Below are 23,608 nucleotides of genomic sequence, written 5' to 3' on the forward strand. Positions count from 1 at the left end.
CCACAAGTCTATACAGGGGTGTGTGGCACTCAGAATCTGCGGACCCCTGATTTCTATGGCCAGCAAAGGAGCTGTGCCGACCCTCTGTTCCTGGCCTAGAGGATCCAGCAGCTTATTTGTTCCCTCTCCAAGGCCAGGAGAATGGGTCAGGGCGCCTTTTGGGATCTACTTCCGGCCCAGTGGACTCCCGGTGCAGAGCACGGAGGTAGGAGGTAAAAGGGAGAGAGGTTTTTCCCAAATCCGGTGCAGAGCGCAGAGGTAAGAGGTAAAAGGGAGAGAGGCTTTTTCCCAAATGGGCTTTTTTTTTTTTAAATCGCCATGAAAGGGTGCACGCATGTACTTATCCTAGCCTCTGGGCGCTGCTCTTCAGTGGTTCAGAGTGTCCAAGCAGAATCCCTGCCGCCAGGTCTCTCTTGATGTGGAAACTGCTTCTCGAGCACGTGCACATCATGGCTGTTTGCCTGCTTCACTGCGGCCCAGCATGGCTGTGTCTCTGCAGTATCGCTGCTGCAGCTCTAGCACTCCTCACCTCTTCCAAACGGTCTTCCTCTCCAGTATGACTCAGATGGATTTCTTAACCTTGCCTTGTTCAGGGCTGCCAGATGTTCACATAGAATCAAATCACTTGTTTTTCCAGGTCTTTGTTGTAAGAGGGATATAGGAAGTGTCTAACTAGTCCGCCATGTTGACCACGCCTCTCTGTTCAGATTTTCAACATCACTTTGCATTAATTTGGGTAGGTAGAATGTTTCTAGAAGTTTATCCATTTCCTCTAGGTTTTCAAATTTGTTAGAGAATAGTTTTTCATAATACTCTGTTATGATCCTTTTTATTTCAGTTGAGTCTGTTCTAATGTCCCCCACTTCATCTCTTATTTGGGTTACTTGCGTCCTCTCCTGTTTTTCTTTTGTCAGTCTGGCCAGTGGTTTGACGATTTTGTTGATCCTGTCAAAGAACCAACTTTTGGGTTTCTTGACTCTTTCTATGTTTTTTCAATTCTCTATTTCATTTATTTCTGCTCTGATCTTTATTATTTCCTTTTTTCTGGTTGCTGTGGGATTTTTTTGCTGTTCTCTTTCTATTTGTTCCAGTTCTGCAGTTAATGTTTTGATTTTGTCCCTTTCTTCTTTTTTGATGTGTGCATCTATTGCTATAAATTGTCGTCAGAGGACTGCCTTTGCTGTATCCCAAAGGTTTTGGTATGATGTGTTTTCATTCTCATTTGATTCTAGGAATTATTTGATTCCATCTCTGATTTCTTCTATTACCCAGTGGTTTGTAAGCAGGGTGGTATTCAGTTTCCACGTAATTGATTTTTTTTCCTTCCTCTGCCTGTTGTTAATTTCTACCTTGATGGTGTTGTGGTCAGAGAAAATATTTTGTATTATCTCAACATTTTAGATCTTGTTGAGGGTTGCTCTGTGGCCTAAGATGTGGTCTATTCTGGAGAATATTCCATGTGCATTGGAAAAGAATGTGTACTTTGCAGCTGTTGGGTGGAGTGTTCTATATACGTTTATGAGGTCATGTTGGCTGATTGTGCCCTTTAGGTCTTCTGTATCTTCGTTGCGTTTCTTTCTAGATGTTCTGTCCTTTACCGAGAGTGGTGTGTTGAAGTCTTCTACTATTATTGTGGAACTGTCAATTTCTCTTTTAAGTACCATTCGAATTTGTTTTATGTATTTTGGAGCCATGTCACTGAGTGTGTAGATGTTTATCACGGTTACGTCTTCATGATGGATCATGCCCTTAATCATTATATAGAGTCCTTCTTTGTCTTTTATGGTGGATTTTGTTTTAAAGTCTAGTTTATCTGAGATTTGTATTGCCACACCTGCTCTTTTTTGGTAGCTGTTTGCTTGATGTATTTTTTTCCATCCTTTTATTTTTTAATAAATTTACATCTTTTTTTAAAGGTACGTCTCTTGTAGATAGCATATTCATGGATGCTGCTTTTTCAATCCATTCTGTCACTCTCTGTCTCTTTAGGGGTGCATTTAGGCCATTTACCCTCAGTGTAATTATTGATATGTGTGAGTTTATTGCTGTCATTTTGTAGTACTTTTTTTTGTGGTGCTGACCTTTTCTTTCTTCCTCTTATTCTCCTGTGCTGAATTCCTTTTGTTTGTGGATTTTTTTTTATTTCTTTTCTTTTTGTACGTTTTGTGTTTACTGAGACTTTATGTTTTTCTTCTTTATTTTGGTGAGTAGGTTTGTTAACTTTCTTTGTGGTTACCTTGAAATTTACCCTTATCTTCCTACGTTTGAACCAGTCTATTATAACTTGGTATCGCCTTGCCTTCCTCTCCATTAAAAGGTTCTACACGTACACTGTTTATTCCCTCTTTTATTGTTCTGATGTTGTTTTCATTTACAGATTAACCTCTCTGGTTCCCTGTTGTAAATGTTTTGGTTTTGGATAGTCCTTGAGAGTTCATTTCCTAGGTTGGTATCTGGTTTGTGCAATCCTGTGTCCTAGATTCAGCCTGTGGTCTGATGTTGTTTGTTCTCAGATGGAAGGACTCCCTTCAATAATTCTTGTAAGTTTGGTTTGGTTTTTTGATAGTCCCTTAATTTCTGTTTATCTAGAAATGTCCTAATTTCACCATCATATCTGAATGAGACTTTTGCAGGATATACTATTCTTGGCTGACATTTTTTTCCTTCAAGGTTTTATATATGTCATGCCATTGCTTTATTGCCTGCATGGTTTCTGCTGAATAATCTGAACTTAGTGTTATTGTTTCTCCTCTGTCTGTGACTTTTTGTTTCTCATGAGCTGCTGTCAGGATTCTTTGTTTATCTTTGATTTTAGCAAGTGAGTGTGATTATGATATGCCTTGGTGATTTTATTTTGTGGTCAATCCTATATGGGGTTCTTTGAGTTTCTTGGATGGTCAGCTTTTCCTCTTTCATGATATTGGAGAAGTTTTCTGTCAGCATTTCTTCAATGATGCTCTCGGTGTTTTCTGTTTTCTCCCCCTGTTCTGGAACTCCTATGACTCGAAAATTTTTGCTGTTGGTTGTATCCCACATAATTCTCATGGTTTCTTCGTTTTTCTTCGTTTTTTTTCTGATTTTTCCTCAGAGTTGTATCCAAGTGTTTGTCTTCAATTTCGCTGATCCTGTCTTCCATCGTTTCAAACCTGCTTCTCAGCCCTTCTATGACACTATTTCTGAAATCTTGTGGTTTATCTTTTCTATTTCTAATTATTGTTTTTGTATGATTTCTTGTTGTGAATTTATTTTGGCATTTTGTTCCTGTATTATTTTCCTGAATTGTTCCATTTTTTGTCTGTATTTTCCATGAATTTGTGTATTTTTCCCTCATTTTGCCTGCTTTTTGCTTCCTTGGACATCCCTGAATATTAGAAATTTGAATTCCCTAACAGGTGGTTCTAGTGCCTTTTCTTCTACTGGAAAGTCATCTGGTGTTTTATTTTGGACAACAACTGGAACCATCCTGTCTTGTTTTTCTATATGTTTTGATATTGTCTGCTGTCTTCAGGACACTCGGTAGTTATTTTTTTCATTTATTGATTGTGGATTTGTTTGTTTCATCCTGCTTTTTTGTTTTATTTGGTTATGTCTGAGCAGGCGGACTCTGCTTTCTTTGTTGTTTGCTCGTCTGTGGGCATGATACTTTTCACCTCCTTCTCCAACGGGCTGGATCAGTGGCTCAGGTATGGTACAGCAGGACAGGTCCAGCTGAAGGGGAGTTGCAGGGATGGGTTGTTTGTGGAACATACTAGGGCCCACAGGGTGGGCCGGGAATCAGTGCAGGGCAGGTTCCGGTAGCCCATGCCTGTGCTGCTTGGGGGTGTGATGTTCAATGCATGGTGCAGGTAAGCAGGAAGGAGGGGAAGATTGTGATGTGTGGAGCTAAGATGGGTATGGGAAAGGGGAGAGGGAGAGGAGAGAGGAACAGAAGACTAAAACATCCAAACAAAAAAGAGTGCTAAGGGAGCTTGCCATTGGAGTGGATAGATGAGAGACTGAGAAATGGAGAAAAACACACAAAAAAATGAATAAATAAAAATTAGAAAAAAAGAAAAGCCCCCAGCAATCCCACTAGTGTGGCTGCGAGGACTGGGGAAGTTGCTCCCAGGCCATGAAGTACAGCCTGGCTAGAAGAGGTAGACATGTCACACAGTGCCAGGTATTCAAGAGACAGGAAGAGAAGGTAATTATAGAGAGACAAGAAACTGAGAAATGAAGAAAGACAAAAAGAGAAAACAAACAAAAAAACAAAAACCTTAAAAAAAAACAATGACCAAAAAAAAAAAAGAAATGCCCCCCAGGGATCCCACTGGACAGCTGCACAGACTGAGGGGGTAGCTCCCAAGCTGCGCAGTACTGCCAGACTAGAAGGGGCTCCCAAGCCGAGAAAAGAAAAAGAAAACAACCAAATCAAAATAAATAAACAAAAAGTGTTGGGCATCCCACCAGCATGTCGGCATGGTCCGGGAAGCAGTTCCACAGTCAAGTAGCAGTTCCACAGTCAAGTTTCCTTTCAGGAAGAAGCAAAGATGGCACACAGAGCCAGGTATTTGAGAGAAAGGAAGGAGAGATGGTGAGAAGTATGAAAGAAACCAAAAGAAGCAGAAAAAAGCAACACCAGCTGCCAACAAATGGCACACAGGGTGCTGGCCAGTGCGGGCAGGTGGACTCCAAGCAGCACCGGGGTGAAGCCAGTGCTTCCCGGCCAACAGACTGGCCACAGGAAGCAGAGGAGGCCAAGTGGGGGTGGAGGGTGGGAAAGCATATATCGCTGATTACGGGTTGTTCTGTCTCCTGCTGGAAACTACATGAAGCTGCTTTCCCATATGCTTTGTTTGCTGATCTCCAATAGGAGTCCAAGATGGCAGATCCATGCTGTGTTAGCTGATAGGGGGCCTCTGCATGTACCTCTCCTCACTGTCTGTCCTCTGTCAGTTTCTTATTCCATTTGGTGTTTGGCTGAGTTCTTTATCTCTTCATTTGATGCTTAGGGTTTCAGGATTTACGTTTGTCTCTATTTGACTTGGTTTTTCGGATCTTTGCTGTGGAGGGACAGCGTGGTGCTTCTGTCTATAGCATCATGTTGCCTGGAAGTCCTATGATCCTCTTTTCTATAGAAAATTTTACATAATAGCAATCTGAGGACCACATTTTAAGAAATATAGAGTTGTAATCACAAGTGATTTGGGCTCCAAATTTGCCAGTAGCCAACTGGGGTTGCAAAAATTAGCCACTTGACATTTCAGTGACCATATTTCATCCTTTTCAAAGTCTGGTCTCCTTTCTCTGGACTCCTAGGGATTTTGTAAGAATTAAATGATGAAGATTTGAAAGTTAAAAATGCAACCCTAATGCGATGCATCATTTCAATCTCTGTTAGTCCACACTACTAACACCACCTCCTCCATTACATTACTCCTTTTTGAGTTTTAAGAATTCAAAATGACATCAAAGTAATGAAAATTTAAATTCAAACACCAATGTAATTTAAAAGCAACGTAAATGCATTTATAGCAGTTAATATTTATATATATATTTTTAAAAATCAAGATCAACTCTAAAAGTTTATCTTTTAGACCAGTGTGCAAACACTCGTATTTTAGCATTATTTTTATTGACACATTAGGTAAATACACATTTAGGCACCATAGATTACTGACCTAGATTGAGATATCTTTGCCTATTGGTGTAAATACTTGGTTTCAAGGTCTCCAAAACAAAAAATCAGGTCTATTAGAGTCTACCATGTTGATACAGTGGTTGTACTTGCTTACTCAATAAGAGAATTGAAAAGTCATGTCTTTTTTCTTTAGGATTCACATTAAAAGCCAGAATCCATGTGTTACTAGAGATCGAGCTCCTCAAGCAAGGGTGCAGGGCTCCCAAACAAGGGTATTTATCCTTTATTCACTTTGTATTTCAGCTATTTGAACTTTCTGAACTGAACACTGTTCCAGGAATTGGCATGGGAGGGGGCCTTGAAGCTAAGGGGTTGGGTGGAGAGAAGCTGAGAGACCTGAATGGCTTCTAAGACTATAACTCTGGTTCCGATCCTCTGTTTCAGATGAGACAGGTCTTCTGCTGTGGCTCTCCAATTCCTTTTCCCCTCTCCTCTCCTTTGCCCATTTCCTCTTCCTCTCCTTTTATTTTCTCTGTTCTTTCCCTTGTTTCCTCTTAATCTCCCTCTAAACATATCCTAAGTTATTTCCTTTTGTTGTTCAAAATTCCATGTAGTGCAGCAGTCAGAGGCTCCCTCCCATGTCAACCAGTGTGTACCAGACCTTATACTTCTGTTAAGCTCTACATCTTTGGCCACACATACTCCTGCAGAGCCATGACTCCACCAGCCCCATCCTGTATGGCTGGGTTATTCAGGCCAGAGTGAAAAACCTTACATTTATTCTTGTTGCATTTCATCCCCTCTGAAACAGCCTATCACCCCAACTTGTCAAGATCCTTTGCAACTCTTTTTTCTGTTATACAGGATGTCACTCATCCTCCTGGTCATCTAGACATTTGAAAAGCATGGATAAAAATGTCTAACAGGGCAGAGTTTGGGTAGAGGAGAGTGTTAGGGTAGTCTATGTGTGTGGTCCAGTGTGTGAACTGTAAATCACTGTAACCCAAAGACATTACTATGAAGGCAAAGAAGATGTGAACAGGGAGGCATGGTTTTCCAAAGAGGAGAGTCCTTGGAATTAGGTCAGTGGATTTCTCTCCATAACCCTGAAGTCATTTTATAATCTCAGAGTAACTAGGTGTGGAAATTTTAGTGAAAGCTGAGATGATGACCATGAGTCTCCATGTGTTAATGTTTGTGAGTCCTCATCTATTAATGAAGGTAGTTTATTTTCTATGAACAAGTGATTTGAGCAGAATTTCATCCATGGTCCAAATTTTCAGTCATTCATCTCCTAAATCATCTCAGAGCAATAATTTGATCATCTTGTTGGATAAAGTCAAAGTGAAGATTAGAATTCAGAGCTTCTACATTTTTCTCTCTGATCCTCTGTTTTCTTTAGTGCTCTTCTGTTGAGGAGACTGTCTAGCTGCAAATAACCTAAACAACAGGTAAACACCTGTTTGACTGGTAGAGAGAGAAACCATAAGCAATAAAAGAGAGAATAGATGAAGGACAGATGTCTTGGTAAAGTTAGAAAGATCTGGTTTTTGAAAGATTCTGAGATGATAAAAACATTTTTTGGTTAACAAAACTTCTACCTTGACTTTAACTACAAATTTTGGGGTTACTCTGAGCAGCAAGGTAGATAGGCACAGTTCCTACATGAAAGCCTATTGACTACAGCCATTTTCCTGATTGTTGTGAAAACAATATCATTAAACCTGTCGTTTTTCTGATTCCTGAAACCACAAGAACCAGGAGAATGAGATATGAGAAGAAATTCAACAGGAATTCCCCAGTTATTTTTATTATGCTAATGTCCCTTCATTTTGAGGAAATGAGGGAAGCATTGACCACAAATTTATGTTAGTATAAAAAATGTTTTTAAAATTTTGTTCCCTCTAATCAGTAAGTACTGGATTCTTGTGGATCAGTTAGCTCAGTTTCTCAGACCATTTTCTTCCAAACCGTAAGCCAATGGTTGTGATCTCTCAACTGATTTAGTATTAAGAAGAATGTGCATACTTTATGCCTTATAGTTCATATTCTCTTATACCTCAAGCACCATGTATCACAGCAGGCATTCCATAGAACAGACCTTTTTACAGATGGGAGAGTGGGAGAATCCCCTATAAGTTTTAATCTTCTTGAAAAAAAAAAAAAACCTTAAACATGAGTGAGCTTTGGGGGTGTTTTGTGGGGGTTTTTTGGACACCATCTAACTTCTTGTAGGTTGTCAGCAAATGTTTTTGGAACTGTTTGTTGTTGTGTTACATAAAAGGTCACTTAGTACTAATAATTTGAAGCTAATTAAGAAGCCTGAGCTTAGATGCTGACAATCCACTGTGATGAGATAATCAGCTTTTGTTAGCCCTGTTTAGAAAACATAGTTCTTTAGAAACACATTTTCTAAAGTAATATTTTATAAAGATGAGAGGATCAGAGAAATGACTACTCAGTTCTAGAATCATATCAGAAAAGAGACCAAGGAAAACTGACCAAAATGAAACGATCATTTCATGTTGCCAGCACATGGGAGGCTAAGGATCATGTCTTACTCATCTTGTGCCCTGCATAGTGTCTAACACACACTCATGCACAGGTTGGCATTGAATGGATTTTTTTAATCATCAAATTTTTATTTTTATAAATCAAACAAGAGTTGGAAGTCATAGACTTTTGGAGCTAGAAGAGTCCTTCTAATATAGTGGAAAGGGCATACTCTTTGAAATTAGAAAGATGCACCTTCAAATCCCAACTCTACCACTTAGTAATTGTGACCTTAGCACATTACTTAAATATTTTAAGTTTTAGTCTCTTCGCTTGTAAAATGAAGACATTGTTATTGTGAGAATTAAGTGAGATAACATACACAAAAAGCTTTGCACATTTCCTGGATCAATAAATGTTATTTATTATATTGGTATTATTATTTTCAAGCATAGGCAGAACAACAATTTGACAGATGAGGGATAATAAAAAAGATAATGGTTAATGTTTATTGAGTACTTGTTGTGTGCTAGGCATTGTGCTAAGTGGTTTGTGAGCCTTATATCATTTATTTACTTTTTTTACAGCAACCCATCAGGTAAATGTATTTACTCAGATTTCACAGGTAAGGCAACTTAGGCTAATAGAAGTTAAGTAATTTGTCCAAATTTACACAGCAGGTGAGTGGCACTTATCCAGGCTGTGTTTGAATAGAAGGCATTAATCTGAGTCCTAAGATTGAAGAGAGGTAGATGTTCAACATCATCTTCTTGGATAAATTCGAGGCCAAGATAAGAATTCAGAGCTTCTTTATGTTTTGGCGAAACCCTGGTGGCGTAGTGGTTAAGAGCTATGGCTGCCAAAGGGTTGACAGTTTAAATCCAGCAGGTGATCCTTGGAAATCCTATGGGGCACTTCTATTCTGTCCTATAGGGTCACTATGAGTCGAAATTGACTGGATGTCAGCAGGTTTGGTTTTTTGGTTTATATGTTTCAGAGCCTCTGTTTATCCATTTGCATAATAGGGATACTATAGTACCTATAACAAACAATTAGGAGATATTGCAGGAATGAGACACAGGCTAGAAATTATGGGAACATAATGGCTGAAGGGGATCCCTGGTGGCGCAGTGGTTAAGAGCTCAGCTGCTAACCAAAAGGTCGGCAGTTCAAATCCACCAGGTGCTCCTTGGAAACCCTATGGGGCAGTTCTACTCTGTCCTATATGGTTGCTGTGAGTTGGAATCAACTCGATGGCAATGGGTTTGTTTTATTTTTGTTTTTGTTTTTTGGTGGGAGATGTTATGGCACAAGGAAAAGGAAATGAGAGGACAGCAAAGAAAAATTTTGCTGACCTCACAATTTGGCAATTTGGCTTGGAGCCTGTCCTTCAGGTAAGCAGGATGACTAGCAGGTCCTTGAGAAGGGAGAAGTTTATTTTTATTCATTCATGCATGTATGCATTTGTTCATTGACTCATCCACCCATCCATTCCACCATTATTGATTGAACACTTACAATGTGCTCTCCTCTTCTAGGTCTCAGGGGTACATGATGATGAGCATAACACAGATAGGCGCTCATTCCTGATTTTGGCTGGATGCTGGCAAGATTTTGGGAGCCTCATGAAAGCTAAGACACCTGTTAGCTGGTGAACCTCTGAGCCAGCAATGACAGATTCCTGCTATCCTAGCCTGCATTTTTCACATTCTTAGCTAATTCCAAAGCAATAACTTGAAACCACTGGTCGATGCCTGGTTAGTCCCACAGTGTTTGGGCTTTCTGAGGACCAGAAGAGCCTGGCCTAGAAAAAGAAAGCTGATACAAAGGAGGTGCAAATGTCTCGTTGAGCCAACATGAGACAGAAATATACGGTAAACAGAACTGATCACTCAGCTGTACTCAGGGAGTAGTCCATATTTTAAATGTATGCTAACAATAAATGGCTTAATATAAATAAGGTCAAGTCACTTTGCTGGTGATGGCTTTGGTTTCACAGCTTTCTGAGCATACTGAGTCAATTTTTTAAAATTTTGGTAAAAATATACATAACAAAACATTTACCAATTCAACAATTTTTACATGTACTATTCGGTGACATTAATTATATTCTTCATGTTGTGCAACCATTATCACTTCCCTTTTCCAAATTATTCCAACACCATTAACATAAACTCTGTGCCCCTCTACTCAGTAACTCCCCGTTTCTTCCTCCCTTCCACCGCTGGTAACCACTAATGAGCTTTGGTTTCTATTTGCCTATTTCCTGTGAGATCATACAGTAGTTGTCATTCTGTGACTGACTTATTTTGCTCAGCATACTGTTTTCAAGGTTCGTCCACGTTCTAGCATGCATCAGGACTTCATTTCTCTTTATGGCTGAGTAATAATCTATTATCTGTATATGTCACATTTTGTCTATCCATTCATCTGTTGATGGACATTTAGGGTGTTTCCACCTTTTGGCTATTGTGAAAAGTGTGCAGTGAACATTGGTGTACGGGTTTCTGTTTGCATTCTTCTTTTCACTTCTTCTAAGATTGGGACTGCTGGATCATATGGTAGTTCTGTGTTCAACTTTTTGAGGAAACACCAAACTATTTTCCACAGTGGCATTCCCACCAGCAACGGATAAGGGTTCCAATTTCTCCACATCCTTACAAGCATCTGTTATTTTCTTTTTTTTTCATCATTGTCAGTCTAGTGGGGGTGAGGTGGTATTTCATTGTGGCATACCGACTTCATTTAAAACTGACTTTGAAGGCACATTATCACAGAAAAAGGTAATTTTCTAGTTACCACTTTGCAGCTTGATTTTCTTTGCCTCTTAAAGATTTTGTAACATTCCTTAAAATTAATTTGCATTTATCACATGTGAAGTAATATCATACATACTATCTCTTCAGTGTCAACACTTATTATCTATGGTTTTCAGTATGATTATCTCTTAAGGGAAAGTAAGGAGTCACTGGGTGATGCAAACGGTTAAGCACATGGCCACTAATCAGAAGGGTCAAACCTACCCAGAAGTGCTTCAGAAGAAAGACCTGGTGATCTGCTTCTGAAAGGTCACAGACATGAAAACCCTACGGAGCACAGTTCTACTCTGCAACAGATGGGAGTTGCCATGAATCGGAATTGATTCAACGGCAACTGGTTGGTTAAGGGAAAGTAAAAGAATGTTTCCTTTTAAAAATAGTAAATCTATTTTCCATCCATTAAAACTCCGAGAAAAGATAAAAGTATATATTATTAAAAATCAACAGTAAGCACAGCTTTTGTTTAGACCTTAGACATACACTGTCCCACATGGTAGCAATTAGCCACATGTGGCTATTGAGCCCTTGCTATGTGGCTATTGAGCCCTTGCTATGTGGCTAGTCCAAATTAAGATGTGCTATAAGTATAAAATACTGTATTACAAAAACTCTGTATGGAAAAAATAATGTATCTTATTAATTTTTATATTAACATGTTGAAATGATAATAATTTGGATATATTAGGTTAAATAAAATATATTATTAAAATAAAATTCACCTGTTTCTTTTTATGTTTTCTAACATGACTACTAGAAAATTTTAATCAATGTCCTTCCAAAAAAAGTAAGAACAATCACCTGGCCCAGATAGTTTCACCAATAAATTTAACCAAACATTTAAGAAAGACATGATATCAATTTCCTGCAACCCCTTCCAAAAAACAGAAGCACTTCCTAATACTTTATCTGAGGTCAACACTACTCTAAAATCAAAATCAGATAAAAACAGTACATGAAAGAAAAACTACAGACCAATACCTCTCATGAATATAAACGCAAATATCCTCAACACCACCGCGTGTCTGTCAGTTTGTTGTACTTGGTGACTTGTGTGTTGCTGTGATACAGGAAGCTTTGCCACCAGAATTTCAAATACCAGCAGATAGATAGGTTTGGTGGATAGGTTTCAAGGGAGCTTCCAGATTAAGACAGACTAGGAAGAAGGACCTGGCAGTCTACTTCTGAAAAATTGGCCGAATTGGTGAAAACCTTGTGAATAGCAGCAGAACATTGTCTGATATAGTGCTGAGTGATGAGCCCCTCAGGTTGGAAGGCACTCAAAATACAACTGGGGAAGAGCTGCCTCCTCAAATTAAAGTTGATCTCAAAGACGTGGATAGAGTCAAGCTATCAGGACCTTCATTTGCTGATGCGGCACGACTCAAAATGAGAAGAACCAGCCTCAAATATCCCTTAATAATCAGAATGTGGAATGTACAAAGTATGAATCTAGGAAAACTGAAAGTAGTCAAACAAGGATTTCATTTTACTTGGATCCACAATCAACACCCATGGAAGCAGCAGTCAAGAAATCAAAAGGTGCATTTCACTGGGCAAATCTGCTGCAAAAGACCTCTTTAAAGTGTTATAAATCAAAGATGTCACTTTAAGGACAATGACCCAAGCCATGGTGTTTTCAATTGCCACATATGTATGTGAAAGCTGGACAATGAATAAGGTAGACCGAAGAAGAATTGATGCCTTTGAATTATGGCATTAGTGAAGAATATTAAATATACCATGGACTGCCAGCAGAACGAATGAATCTGTCTTGGAAGAAGTACAGTTAGAATGCTCATTAGACTAATGGACCACAACCACTACAGCCTCCACCAGACTGAGTCCAGCACAAATAGATGGTGCCCGGCTACCAGCACTGACTGCTGTGACAGGGATCACAATAGAGGGTCCTGGACAGAGCTGGAGAAAAATGTAGAACAAAATTCTAACTCACAAAAAAAGACTAGACTTACTGGTCTGACAGATACTGGAGAAACCCTGCGAGTATGGCCCCTGGACACCCTTTTAACTCAGTACTGAAGTCACTCCTGAGGTTCACCTTTCAGCCAAAGATTAGACAGGCCCATTAAACAAAACAAGACTAAATGGGCACACCAGCCCAGTGGCAATAACGAGAAGGTATTTGGGGACAGGAAAGCTGGTAATGGGGAACCCAAGGTTGAGAAGGGGAGAGTGTTGACATGTTGTGGTGTTGGCAACCAATGTCACAAAACAATATGTGTATTAATTGTTTAATAAGAAACTAATTTGCTCGGTAAAACTTCATCTAAATTACAATTAAAAAGAAAATAATGAAGAAATAAATGAGTATACTCAGAAAAAAAATGCTCATCAGAAGCAAGGATGGTGAGACTTCGTCACTCATACTTTGGACATGTTATCAGGAGGGACCAGTCCCTGGAGAAGGACATCATGCTTGGTAAAGTAGAGGGTTAGCAAAAAAGAGGAAGACACAGTGACTGCAACAATGGGCTCAAGCATAACAATGACTGTGACAATGGCACAGGGCAGGATAGTGTTTTGTTCTGTCGTACATAGAGTTGCTATGGGTCAGAGCACCTAACAACAACTTTAAGGACTAAGATGTGCCTGACCCAAGCCATGGTATTTTCAATCACCTCATATGCATGTGAAGGTGGACAATGAATAAGGAAGACTGAAGAAGAATTGATGCCTTTCAATTGTGGTGTTGGTGAAGAATATTGAATATACCATGGACTGCCAAAAGAAGGAATAAATCTGTCTTGGAAGAAATACAGCCAGAATTCTCTTTAGAAGGAAAGATGGTGAGACTTCATCTCACATACTTTGGACATATTATCAGGAGGGATCAGTCACTGGAGAAAGACATCATGCTTGGTAAAGTAGAGGGTCAGCAAAACAGAGGAAGACCCTAGATAAGATAGATTGACACAGTGGCTACAACAATAAGCTCAAGCATAACAACGATTGTGAGGATGGCACAGGATCAGGCAGTGTTTTGTTCCGTTGTACACAGGGTTGCTATGAGTCGGAACTGACTCGATGGCACCTAACAACAACAATCCTCAAAAAAATATTTGTAAATTGAATCAAAAAATGTATATAAAGAATTACACACTATGACCAAGTTGGATTTATCTTAGCTATGCAAGGCTGGTTCGACATTGGAAAATTAATCAATGTAATCAAGCACATCAACAGACTAAATAAGAAAAATCACATGATCACATCAATTGATGAAAAAAAGGCTTGTGACAAAACCCAACACCAATTCATGATAAAAACTCTCAGCAAACTAGAAATAGAAGGAAACTTCCTCAATTTGATAAATTACATCTACAAAAAACCTACAGCTAACATCATCCTTAGTAGTGAGAAATAGGACAGTTTTACCCTAAGATTGAGAACAAGGCAAGAATGTCCTCTTTCACTACTTCTTTTCAACATAGTCTTAGCTAGTGCAATAAAACAAGAAAAGGAAATAGAATGTGTACAGATTAGAAAGGAAGAAATTAAAGTCTATTAACAGATGCTACAGTAACCAGAACAGAAAAAAGAGACTAGAACTATACCTACACAAATATAGTCAACTGATCTTTGACAAAGGAGCAAAAGCAATTCAATGGAGATAGGATAATCTTTCCAACAAATGGTACAAGAACAATTGGATGTCCATATGCCAAAAAAAAAAAAAAAAAGATCCTAGACACAGACTTTACACCTCACATAAAAATTAGCTCAAAATGAATTATAGACCTAAATGTAAAATGCAAAATTATAAAAATTCTCAAAGAAAGCATAGGAGAAACTCCATATGCTATTGTGTTTGGTAAAGAGGTTTTAAATGCAACAATAAAGAAAAAATTGATAAGATGGATTTTATTAAAGTTAAAAATTTATGCTCTGCCAAAAACACTGTTAAAAGAAAGAAAAGATAAGTCACAGACTGAGGGAAAACATTTGCAAAATACATATCTGGTAAAGGAATTATATCCAAAATATACAAAGAACTATTACAACTCAACAATAAAGATGCAATGTAATACTACTACACACCTATTAGAATGGCTTAAAAAAAAGAAAAAAACTGACTACCACCTGCTGGCTAAGATATGGAGCAACTCTCATTCATTGCTGGTGGAAATGCAAAATGATATAGCCACATTGGAAGACAGTTTAGGAATTTCTTGCAAAACCAAACACTCTTTCCCACATGATCAGTAATCATACTACTAAATGTTTGTCCAACTGATTTAAAAACTTATGTCCACATAAAACCTTGCATGTGAGTGTTTGTAGCAACTTTATTCATAATTGCCAAAAACTGGAAGCAACAAAGATATCTTTCAATAGGCATATGGATAAACAAACTGTGGTACATCCACACAATTGAATATTATTTAGCAATACAAAGAAATGAGCTATCAAACCAAAAAAGGAGACAGTAAATAGTCAGTGATTGCCAGAGGTTCAGGATTTGGGGGGAGGATTGTATAGTTGAAGCACAAGGGATTGTTTAGAGCAGTGTGATGCTTAAGATTGTGTCAACTTGGCTGGGCCACGATTCTCAGTGTTTATATGTGGTCACTCCCATGATTGAATCTGCTACCAGTAGCCAATCAGTTGAAAGGGAGTTTCCTTGGGGATGTGGCCTGCATCCAAATATAAGCAGACGTCCTGGCTTTTTGCTCGTTCTGGATCCTGCGGCTGCCTCCTTTTCATCTGACCTCCAGTTCTTGGGACTTGAGCTATCAGCTTATCTGCCAATCTTGGGATTCATTGATTTTCACAGCCTGTGAGCAGGAGCCCTGCTCTCCGACCTGCTGATCTTGGGTTCGCCAGCCTCTACAGCTATGTGAATCAGGAGAAGCCTTGCGGTCTTGCCTGCCAATCTTGGGATTCATCAATATTCACAGCCTGTGAGCAAGAGCCCTGCTTTCCGACCTGCCGATCGTGGGTTACCCAGCCCCTGTAACTATGTGAATCGGGAGAAGCCTCTATCTTAATCCACTGACTTGGGATGTTCGAGCCTCTACAATCACGTGAGCTATTTCTTTGATATAAATATATATGTATATATATATTTATATGCATTACTGGTTTTGCTTCTCTAGAGAACCCAGCCTAAGACAGGTAGTGAAACTATTATGTGTGATACTGTAATGGTGGATATAAGACATTAAGCATTTATCAAAACACATAAAATTTTACAGCAAAAGAATAAATCTTAATGTATGCAAATTTTAAAAAATCACTCAGGAGGCCAGGGGATCCCAGAATGTGACAAAGTAATATAAATGTCTTGTAAATGTATGAAACAATCTCACGAAAGGGGGTGTGGGAATAAGGTGCTGACTTAAATGACTTTAGAAATGAGTGGATTATATAAGACTAAAGGCAAAAGGATCTGTACACAAGCACTGTACTCTACTTGATAAAGTTGTTTCCCATGGGGGTATAGGGTAATAATAATTCTGAAACTCCTATACATATATACTGGATTAAACAATTAACTAAATGGATGGCAGATGGTGGGAGCCACGTTTCTCACTGTTGGAGTGGGAAGTTACAGATAAGCAAGGGGAAGAGGCTAGAATGGATTAGAGTTGGAGACATCAGTATGAACTCATATTTAGGTTAATATAGATAACAGATAGTTACATATGGAAATATTTATAGACATGTGGGATATATGTGGATATGTATATACACATATATCTCCTTGTTCTGTCAACTGAGCGGGCCTAGAAGTAACAACACCCCACTGACAATGAGCATACCTAGCATCCAGATTTTGGTTTCTATACCATTCTCCAATAAAAAGAAGCAGCGTTCCTTGGAGAAATGGATGATTCTAGGACTGGAGCAGAAAATACACAAGATGTTCCTGAAGCATCTTGTAATGCCAGAAAATAAGAAAGTGTTAACAAACAAATAAACTGCAATGATAGGGGTATGTCAAAGGGATACAGGAGCTAACCAACTGAAAGAGCCAAATGACCAAAGCTAGAACAATTTGAGCAGTAAAATAAATGAAGTAGCATTGGATTATAACCCAAAGTATAAAATAGATATCCATAAGTCCACACAGATATAAATAAATGATTGAATAAATAAATAAATAGGAGAGAAGAAACAACTCTCCCCTGCAGAAGAATTCTAAATTATTTATGTAGTTACTTCCCATCAAGGAAATGAAGCGTAACTCTCCAACGCTTGAGTGTGGCTGCACCTAATGAATTTCTTCCAAAGAGTACAATATGGAAAGGAAGAAAAACTGAATAGCTTTACTGTGGAGAAATCTGACAACACCACCTCAGTCAAGTGATCAAGGTTAACATCAATCGTAATAAATCATGTTGATAGTATGTGCCCTTGATGTGATAGGATAAGAATAGCACTTTACCTCTGCGGCCTTCCTCCTCAAAACCCACAACCCCAGTCTAATCATGAGAAAAACGTCAGACAAATCTCAATCGAGGGACATTCTAAAACATACCTGATCAGAGACAGTACACAATACTGAGGACGCCAGCACAACTTGCCCAAGGCAAAGTCATGGAAACTCCATAGACACATCCAAACTCCCTGAGGGAACAGGTTACTGGGCTAAGGGCTGTGGGGACCATCGTCTCGGGGAACATCTAGCTCAATTGGCATAACATAGTTTACAAAGAAAATGTTCTACATTCTACTTTGGTGAGTAGCATCTGGGAACTTAAAAGTTTGTGAGCAGCCATCTAAGATATGCCACTGGTCTCACCCCGTCTAGAGCAAGGGAGAATGAAGAAAGCTGAAGACACAAGGGAAAGATTAGTCCAAAGGACTAATGGACCACATCTACCACAGACTCCACCAGACTGAGTCCAACACATATAGACGGTGCCCAGCTACCACTACCAACTGCTCTGACAGGGACCACAATAGAGGGTCTCAGACAGAGCTGGAGAAAAATGTAGAACAAAATCCTAACCCACAAAGACCAGACTTACTGGACTGACAGAGACTGGAGAAACCCCGAGAGTATGGCTCATGGATACCCTTTTAGCTCAGTACTGAAGTCCCTCCCGAGGTTCACCCTTCAGCCAAAGATTAGACAGGCCCATAAAACAAAATGAGACTAAAGGGGCACACCAGTCCAGGGGCAAAGACGAGAAGGCAGGAGGGGACAGAAAAGGTGGTAATGGGGAACCCAAGGTCGAGAAGGGGAGAGTGTTGACGTGTCATGAGGTTGGCAGCCAATGTCACAAAACAATATGCATATTAATCGTTTAATGAGAAACTAGTTTGCTCTGTAAACCTTCATCTAAAATACAGTAAAAAAAATAAAGTATCTGATCAGGACGCCTCAAAACTGTCAGGATTATTTTAAAAAACACGGTTTGAATCGGTTCAGTCATGGCCGATAAAGCAAAACTGGAACAGACCCAAATTTTTACAGTTTGGGTGATCTGGAATGATAACCGGAAGAAGAAAAACTATGGGTCAAAACCCTGGAATGGGAGACTTGAAAGAGGTTATATAAGCCCTTTGAGGAGCCTGATGTGTGAGATTGGATTATTGGCAGGACTGTGGAGAGTGACACACATTCAAAGAGGCACGGTCAGTCACCATCTTTTGAGAGGAGCATCACTTTTTCTGACTCTGCTCAATATCCAACAGGCAAGAGATTTGGTTGCTGTGCAATGCATATGCTGCCCTTATTTTCTAAGAGGGCAATTAGGTTTCTAACAGGGCTTTGACCTGTAATTTTTCTCATACCGTTTATCGTTCTTGTTCACCCGAATTTTAAAAATTCGGGTCTGTTCTGGTTTCACTTCCTCGGCCATGACTGAACCAGTTCAAACTCTGTCAAAAACAAGAAAAGTAAACAAAGCAAAAAACAAACAACGAAAACAAAGAAAGTCTGAAAAATTGTCATAACCAAGAAGAACCTAAGGAGATATGACAACTACATGTAATGTGGAATCCTGGAACAGAAGAAGCACAACAGGGAAAAACTGAGGAAATCTGAATAAAGTATGGACCTTAGTTAATAATAATGTATCAGTATTGGTTCATTAATTGTGACAAATGTACCATACTAGTGTGAGATATTAATAATCGGGGAAATTGAGTGTGGAGTATGTGGAACTCTGCACTATCCTTCCAATAATTTTGTAAATCTAAAACTATTCTAAAATTTAAGTTTATTTAAAAAAAATAAAAAGTATGTTGATCCTTCTATTCCCATAGCAGCTATTTTTTAAAAGGAAGAAAGGATGAGCTAGAGAAAGATTTTGTTACCTTGAGTAAGTACTAATTGCTATAATGCTAAGCATTTTATACATGCTTAGCTGTGGATTATGGATTAAAATTACACTGCTTTATTTTTCTAGCAAGCACAGTGCTACTAATAAGGTTCACAGAGTGTGTGTTGTTCTCTTAGGAAGTAAAAGGAACACAGAGCTCATTAACTAGTTGGATCTTTTAGACATAGTACTTGGAGGAAGTAAATGTGGGGAGAGCAGTAGGGATCTGGGGAGGCGTTTACAATTTTCAGCTCAATGAGATGCAAAATTATGCATTGTTAATAGCTTCTGTTGGGAGTTCAGCAACCCCAAAAAGAAAAGGAGTATTGACTTCTTAGTATACGGAGGCCACTTGCCTGCTTCATAATTGTTTTGAAGGGGCCAGTAAATGTCCATGAATTCATCTTGGCATCTGCATGGTGATATCTTGGTTGAGCTATAGGTATGAAAGTGGTCAAACCCGTATGTAGTTTTAAAAAAGTTACACATGGTAGGTAGATGAGATGAAAGGGAAATGTGAGTAAAAGAAGAAAAGTGTGAAGGCTTTGTTTCCACAGAGTTTAATGAAAAGAAGGTTCATAAGAGATTAGGTTGTCACAACTCAGTTTAACTCTTTGCTTCCCACTATCCTCCCTTTAGGAGCCCTGGTGGCGCAGTGGTTAAGAGCTCGGCTGCTAACCAGAAGGTCGGCAGTTCAAATCCACCAGCCACTCCTTGGAAACCATATGGGGCAGTACTGCTCTGTCTTACAGGGTCGCTATGAGTTGGAATAGACTCGAAGGCATTAGGTTACCCTCCCTTTACCATTTCCCTTCCTCACATCCACCAGCGCATTGTAAATTTCCTAAACTTCCCAGGAAGCTGGAAGCTTCTTTAATTTCTTTAATTTCTTTAATTCTTTTAATTAAGTAATTGTGTCTTGTGTGGTGCTGGCGCCTTGCTCTTTCACTGTCCTGCTGCTGGATGGTCTTCTTTTTCTCCACAAAGGCTGCTGGGCTGCACTTACAAAGCACATGTTACAATTAAATCAGGAGTTGTTGTGTGCCGTTGAGTCAATTCCAACTTATAGCGACCCTATAGGACAGGGTAGAACTGCTGCATAGGGTTTTCAAGGCTTTTTCTAAATTCTTTTTTCTTTTAATTTTATTTATTTTGTTATTATTGTTGAGAATATACACAGCAAAACATACACCAATATGACAGTTTCTACATGTAGAATTCAGCAACATTGATTACATTCTTCAAGTTGTACAACCATTCTCACCCTCCTTTTCTGAGTTGTTCCTCCCCCATTAACATAACTTAAACTCATTGCCCCCCCTAAGGTTCCTATCTAATCTTTCATATTGCTATTGTCAGTCTGATCCCATATAGACGGATCTTGAAATAACATAATGCTCAAGGCAGACATTTTTTACTAGTTAAGCTAAACTATTGTTTGGTTTTAAGAAGACATCAGGGAATATTTTTGGTTTAAGGTTTAAAGACTATCTCAGGGCACTCTTTTCAGGGGTTCATCCAGCCTCCATGGCTCCAGAAAGTCTGGAGTTCGTGAGAATTTTTATATTCTGTTCTGTATTTCCCCCCGTTGATCAGGATTCTTATATAGAATCTTTGATCAAAATGTTCAGTAATGGTATCCTAGGCTGCAGTCTTTATGGGAGCAGATTGCCAGGTCTTTTCTCATTCGAAGTAGCTGGTGGGTTCAAATGGCAGACCTTTCGGTCAATTGTTGAGTGATTAAGCATTTCATCACCAGAGATCCCTAAATTAGGAGTAGTGGCAGAATAATAATAGCAAACATATTTACTATGTGCCAGGCTCTCTTCTGAGCATTTTTCATGGATCATCTCATTGCAATCATCTTGGTAATTGTACGAGATATGTGTAGTTTTAATATCCTCATTGTATAGATGAGGAAATTGAGGCACAAAGGCCCAATTTGAGTTTTATACAGGTTGACTCCTCACTTGTGCCACAAATATTCAACCAGCCCCCAGTAAACCTTAGATTTTCCCTTAAGGAAAGTAATTTGGTTTGTTTATGGGCGTTTGCCTCATTCTCCACTTCTTTTCCTAAAGCTGGCATGTCTGACCTGCTAAGCCTGTGTATGCCTCCTGAACTCTGTTCCCTTTCCTTGTAAAGATAGGCAGGGTCCTTTTTGGCATTAGCTGTGCTGGCATTTCCTCCAGTCTACGCATGCCTGCATCCTCTTTGCGCACATAGCTGCCTGCATTTCAGTCTCTCCCTTTCCCTTCAGCACCTCCCGACTTAACTTTCCTGATAGACCTGCCCTGCATTCACCCTCTACCCCTCTATTTCCCTGGTGACCAGCATCACCATGCTAGACACTGTTATCACAGGACTCAAGTTCTTTGAAATTGTCTTCATTTAGCACACTAGGTTCCTCTCTCCCTTTCTGATGTTTCCACTTAGAAGGGAGCAGTCTTTTTTTTTATGTCTTTATCTTGCTTCTTTCTGACTTCTGAGACCTCACTAGTCAGCCTTTGCAATCAGTTCCTAACTGTGCTGAAATATCACTTAAATTGTCTTTGTTTATTGATTATTCTTCTTCCTATTTGGAAATTCTGCACTGTATTTTTACTTAGACTCAATAACACATTTGGATAACAAGCCCAAATGAGCCGAATTATGGACATTAAAAATAAGAATGTGCCACTAGAGCACATAAATGTAAGGGTATTCTAACATAGTGTTTATTAACAAAAAAATATGTTCTAACAGTACATTTTGTGGTCAGAAACTTCACTGCTCTTGGGAGAAGTAATACAGGAGGCCTAAAGATATATTTAATTGTGTCAAATGAAGCCTATAATTCATATGAAAGTAAAATGAATAATAATGATGCACTGGTGACTCAATACATTGAATACTATGTAAAATGTTCTGGAAAGCATAAAATATTAGTTCAGGGTGGTGGGAGGGATAAAATCACCCTATCCTGAGATTCCATTAACTGAAAACTGTTTTTTCATGCTACATAAGAGTAAAACGTTTACTTTCGAAAGCTATTTTTAACTGGTTAATTAATAATGCAAATGATGTCCTGTTTTGATTGCAGGAAGGGATTTTTTTTAACTGAAAAGAGAAGAAAAGAAGAGCAAATATATATATAGAGAGAGAGAAAGAAGAGACAGAGAGAGTATCAGGAGTTATTGAGAAAGAGGAGGTAAGGGAGAAACCAAGAGGGAAGAAAGAGAGAGAAGAAAACTTGCTCAGACGTCACAATTACCAAGGGTTTCCCAATTTTGCTGAATTGCCATAGTAGCTACTCTTTATCAAAATTCTTGCTATGTGGTAGTCAAAACAGCCTGATACTGGTATAACAACAGATACATTGACCAATGGAACAGCATTGAGAACCCAGATGTAAATTCATTCACCTACGGTCACATGATCTTCGACAAGGGCCCAAAGTCTATCAAATGGGGGAAAAGACAGTCTTTGTAACAAATGGTGCTGGCAAAACTGGATATCCATCTGAAAAACTGGATGTCCATCTGAAAAAAAAATGAAACAGGACCCATACCTCACATCGTACACAAAAGCTAATTCAAAATGGATCAAAAGACTTAAGTATAAAACCAAAAACTATAAAGATCATAGAAGAAAAAATAAGATCAATCCTAAAGGCCCTAATACACGGCATTAACAGGATACAAACCATAATTAACAATACACAAATTCCAGAAGATAAGGTAGATAACTGGGATCCTCTAAAAATAAAACACTTACGGTCATCAGAAAACTTCACCAAAAGAGTAAAAAGAGAATCTACAGACTGGGAAAAAAGTGTGGCTATTACAAATACAACAAAGGTCTAATCTCTAAAATCTACAGGAAAATCCAACATTTCTAAAACTAAAAGACAAATAATCCAGTTAAAAAATTGGCAAAGAAAATGAACAGACACTTCACCAAAGAAGATATTCAAGTGGCTAACAGAAACATGAGGAAATGCTCACAATCACTAGCCATCAGAGAAATGCAAATCAAAACCACAATGATATACCATCTCATCCCAGCGTTACTAGTAGGAATCAAAAAAACAGAAAATAACAGATATTGGAGAGGCTGCGGGGAGATTGGAACTCTTATGCACTGCTGGTGGGAATGCAAAATGGTACATTTTGGCGCTTACTTAGAAAGCTAGAAATAGAAATACCATATGATCCAGGAATCCCCCTCCTAAGAATATATCCTAGAGAAATAAGAGCCATTACACAAATAGACATATGCACACCCATGTTCATTGCAGCATTGTTCACAACAGCAAAAAGATGGAAACAACCTAGATGCCTATCAACAGATGAATGGATACACCAACTGTGGTACGTACACACAATGGAGTACACTGAAAT

The sequence above is a fragment of the Trichechus manatus genome, unplaced genomic scaffold, assembly GCF_000243295.1.
Source record: "Trichechus manatus latirostris isolate Lorelei unplaced genomic scaffold, TriManLat1.0 scaffold00046, whole genome shotgun sequence".
NCBI classification, from domain to species: domain Eukaryota; kingdom Metazoa; phylum Chordata; class Mammalia; order Sirenia; family Trichechidae; genus Trichechus; species Trichechus manatus.